At 29.1% G+C, this 5,179-nt stretch overlaps 1 long non-coding RNA gene across 2 annotated transcripts; it reads right to left on the bottom strand.

Moving 5' to 3' along the window:
• Window positions 1-359: 359 nt before the first annotated feature.
• LOC135266968 (uncharacterized) lies at window positions 360-4,976 on the bottom strand. Of its 2 annotated transcripts, XR_010335185.1 has the most exons (5): window positions 4,690-4,976; window positions 4,476-4,634; window positions 3,940-4,419; window positions 3,706-3,887; window positions 360-535 (listed from the first exon to the last, which is right to left on the bottom strand). It is a non-coding gene; the product is annotated as an uncharacterized LOC135266968 (long non-coding RNA). The 2 variants fall into 2 exon arrangements; XR_010335184.1 differs by lacking the exon at window positions 360-535 and having other exon boundaries at window positions 591-3,887.
• Window positions 4,977-5,179: the final 203 nt, after the last annotated feature.

The following is a 5,179-nucleotide window of genomic DNA, read 5'->3' as shown; positions in this document are numbered from 1 at the left end:
CGCCACGGTCTGCAAACTTTTCGCTAGATGGCGCTGCCGTCAGCGCAGCCGTCAATCAAAGATGGCGCTGGCCTCCATTTTTTTTTTTAAACACACCCCCCGCCCGTTTGCGAATATGCAACCAAGAAAACAAGTAGTAGTAGTAGTAGTAGTAGCTTTTTGGGGTTGTGAAATTTTTGGTTTTTGGGGTTGTGAAATTTTGAATATATGATTTTTGAAATGTGCAATTGTGAATACATGAAGTATATATACAATACATGCTGTATTGAGTTAAGCAAAATATCAGAAAATCATCGCGCTTGTCACTAATAACTAATAAAGGAAAGTCATTATTTTATCGATAAGGAAAAAAAACCTAGTATATGTAGTTTTTTATTTTTGTAATGTTGTTTGCCTAACTTGTCTGTTGCGCACCAAGTTTATTTTGTTATTTGTTTAAAATATAATGCAAAAAAAGTTGTTGTTGTTGTTGTTCCTTCCATGGGGAGTCGAACCTCAGGTAGGTAGAGTGGATAGTGCTGTCTATTTTGGAAACCTGAAACAAATTCACATAAGCTATTTGGTTAATGGATAATAATAAAAACAATAAATTACTTTAATTGTTTATTACATCTAAATATAAGTACATACATACATACATATTATAATACATAAACATTATAATACAATAACTACAATACAAATTAAATATTATTCCTGAGTTTGAGGAAGAATATTTTTATGACCCCAAGATAATGTTCTACCTTCAGAATTGTTTAAGATGTAACGTTTATCATCTTTGAAAGATAAAGCAATTTTTTTCTTTAATTCTGTGTAAATGTTATGAAGCTTCGAACGAAAGATATTCATTTCTTTAATAATTTCAGTGTTTGGAACAGTAACTGCGTTTTGGTAGTCAATTTTATGTAATTCACTTGTAATTACATTGTGTTTAATACCCTTAGCTTTTTTAGATAATTCACCTTCAACATCCACACAATATGCTTTAGCACCTGTTCCTAAAAATTCTGATATTACACGTCCTTTATATTCATCTTTCATCTTCCCGATGACAGAAGACGATACAGGTATTCCATGAATATTTTCTGCTTTATAATTTGAAGTATCAAAACGCTCTATATTAGATTTAATATCATCATAAATATTTTCACAAAAAATTTCAATTACTAAACTATCAGTATCGGTATACAAAAGCGTTGCATTGTTACCGTATTTAAGTTTTATGAAATTATAATAAAAATCATACATAATAGTTTTACTGATATCTAGAATAGTAAAACCTACATACAGAGGTTTATTGTAGAAAACTTTTTCGTTCTCTAATTGAATAGCTACAAAATTTGGTGTAAAGATAGATGAATTTTTAAAATTTGGTCGTGCAATTAAACTTTCAGCACCTGGTTTTCTACCTATATTATTCCATGATGTTACCAATTTCACGTTTACTCTTTTATCAATTGATTCCATGGTTTTACCAAAAACTGAATTATTCATTAATTTAAATACATCTTTTTCTAACGCGTTTTTTGATTTGTTACGCATTTCTGTATTTAAATCAATATATGTTTTCAACCATGGTGATTGATTAAAACTTAAAACACGGTGAATATTAATTAATTTTAAACCACCTTGTATAGCTTGTCTTAAATTTCGATAATGTAAAACATAGTGTACTTTATTGTTCAAGGTTGCGCAAAGTTTCTCAGTTTTACTAGAGGGAGGAATAAATTTTTCAGGACAAAATGGTAAATCGTTGTGAAGATTATGTAATTCAGAAGGATATTCTAAATCAACTTCGAATATATAACCTACATCAGCGTTATCTGTCAAATTGAGAATTAGGTTATCATTGAATTCATTAGGATCTTCCCATCGAAAACCGCTATAAGGTAAATATTCAGACATTGCTGCTCCATACAAGTTGGTTGCATCAAGGTACATTATAAAAGAAGTTGGTTTAGAAGGATCATGATTTGATAAAAACTTATTATTTGCTACTGCTTTACGTTTTGAACATTGACAAAGTCCTCCTCTAATAGATTTTCGAAAGAAATGTACCATGTCTATATCAGTTAACAATTCGAATTTAATTCCAGTCATTTTTAACATAGCATCCCAGCCTAATGAAGGTGCTGTTAAGTAATGAGCTGGATCTAGTTCATAAATTTTGAGACAAACCTTTCTGAAATTTTCAAAAATGTCTGTTAGTAACAAAACATCAGACTTTAAATAAATGTCGGAATAATCACCTAACGTTTTGCAATCAAATAGATTCCAGACTTCCTGTGCTCGCTCATAATCATGTTCACTGATATCAGTTTTATTAAGATTATCATAAAATTGTTGAATCAATGGTAAACTGGTATCATCTAACTTATTAAAACAATCCAAATATGAATATGGAAAAACACCTTTTTGTCTTATCAAATTAAATTGGTTATCGTCCGGAAAGTGTTTCCGAATGGTTAGACATTCATTAGAAGTTAAAGTCTGAGATAATTTATCTAATGAAAAAGAAAGGAAACGGAACGAATCTACGAATCTAAGCGTTATAAAAATATTGTCAACTGTATTTGTAGTCGTGTTCATGACCTTATCAACTAAAATTTTTTTTGAAAATGTAATATACTTTTCTTTAGTTTGAGCAATGCAATTAATGATGGTCTTTTCTGTTGCTAAAGCTTTAATAAATAAATGACTATCATAATTAGTTAAATTATGACAAAAAACAGGGATATATTTTGGAATCTTATAATTTAAATTACAAATAGAATGTGCAGGTCCTAAAAATTCACCTGTTAAGTGACAATGATTACGAACTCTATCACAATTTAGACTTCCGTAATCTGTTTTGAAAGGTTCTTTACATAAATGACAATGGGTAGATATTTGAAAAACCAATTCATCTAACGGAGTCATTTCAAGTGGTACGATATGTTTGAGGTGATCGTGATAAAGTCTATTTACATCATCTTGCAACCATTTCACAAAAATTTTAGGAGCATCTTTTCCTCGATAAGTCCGATAAATTGATAAATTATCATTATATGCACATTTTATGTAATATCCGAAACTATATGGTTCATGTAAATGTGTAACAATTGTACGGATATTATCGGCTGAATTATCATTGCGTAAAGGTTTTAAAATAGATTCAAAATCGAAATAAAATACAAAAGGAACTTTAAGAGATTTATCAAAATTTTGAAATGTTAATTCATTACCAGGCACTTCTTTACCAAATTTATTTATAATCAGATCAGAAGTTGGTAATGTAGTGACAACTTCATTACAAGCATACTTACGATGTTTAACTAATTTTTGTTCACTCGAAAAAAATAATAGACAACCGTTACATATAAATTTAGCATGATTATGTTTGGAAAGTTGTGAACTTATTAATCGAGAAATGTTGCTTATCAGACAGTAATGTTTGATCATTCTTTCATCGTCTACGATAAGTAATAAATTTACATGAATGTCTCGTTTCTTAGAAGTTAAATAAAAGGGACCTATAATATCTGATACCCATTTACCTTTTTCATGATCAAAACGCTGCTCTGTTCCATAGACATTTACACTAATATTATTAAGTGCTTCAAATTTAAAAATATCAGTTAATTTAACCGGAAATGAAATATCTGTAAAATCTAATTCCTCTTCAAACTCACGATAAGCATCAACTCGATGTCGATTAACATTTACTTCAGTTGAATGAAGGTGTGCCAAAACAGACCATTTGAAACATTCATTATCATCATTATGAATATTGATAACCGCTCTCCGCTTCGCTATGTCCTTCGGTAATGGTATATATGTTGATGCACGTAGTGGATTGAATTTGTTGATATTAAGTTCCAAAAACAAAATTTCCATTAAAATCCAACCTAAAAAATTTAATACAATAATATGTTTATAAATAAAATTGATATTACTTACCACTATCTTTTTCCAAGAATTCACTCATTTTGTTTTTTATGACGCCACATATTTCTTCCAGTTCTACCTTAATATTTGTCGATATTGAAATGATGATATTTTTAGTGTTGAATGATTTGATTTCGATAATGTCTTTAGAAGGTAAAATATATTTAGCAAAAAGTTCGAAATTAATTTTAAGTTGGTTAAATTCTCTCAGTTTTCTAGTTATTAAAGTGATAAGTTTATCTTGATTTCTTTCAAAAAAATTGCACACTTCCAAGTCATCTAGTTGTGAATTTTTCAATCGGTATGAGGTAATTCTTGATTTGAAGGCAACTTGATATTCTTCAACGAAATCATCATCATCATTAATTTTGGCGGAGATGACACTTTTATGTTTTAAAGAACGTAAATGGTTTAATCTGGATCCTCTGTAGTGACTATTGCATATTTCACAAAATTGATGAAATGAACATGATGGAGCGTTAGTAGTAACTTCTAAAAACAAAAACAAGTTATAATAATAATAATATAAAGAATATTTACAAAAATACCTTGTAAAGGTGTTCTAGTTGTCAGGCGGGCTTTTTTAGGAGTCATATCATCCGAATCCATTGAACACAATGATGAATTTGTAATATGACGCCTATAGTTATCAAATCTCGTAAATGACGTTTTACATCCGGTGCAAGTGAGTTTAGATAATTTATCACCTTAAAAATGCTCTTAATTAAAACAATTTCTATAACGTAAAATGTATTTACTTACTATGTTTTTTTACATGACGTGTTAAAGCATCTTTGCGAGTAAACTTGTTATCGCATTGAGAGCACTTGAACATGATTACTTTCATACACGGACAGTCGAAGTAGAAATGAATTAATCATTGATGCGATATGATTTTATATTCCATAAACTTTGCAACCGGATATTGTGGTTCCTTACGTAAAAATTCAAAAAATTCAAAATATAACTGATAAAAATTTAACGTTTTTAAGGAAAAAAACGTTAGACAGGAAATATGATAACAAAAATAATCAGAATGAATATTATTTTTTATTAGACATAAAACAAACTACATACTTAAACTAACAAAGTCATACACCTAAATAAATTTTTAATTGCAGTTTTTAAGCCAAACCTAACGCTATGAACATCATAAAAACGATCCAACATGTACAAACAATTCCAAACATTGCTAAAAAGGTAGGAACATGATTAAAACAATTTTTTATTGAAACTACATCATGATCATTAA

Source organism: Tribolium castaneum, chromosome 8, assembly GCF_031307605.1.
Source record: "Tribolium castaneum strain GA2 chromosome 8, icTriCast1.1, whole genome shotgun sequence".
NCBI lineage: Eukaryota > Metazoa > Arthropoda > Insecta > Coleoptera > Tenebrionidae > Tribolium > Tribolium castaneum.
The sequence above is the reverse complement of the archived record's forward strand: the minus strand, read 5'-3'. Positions and strand labels throughout refer to the sequence as shown.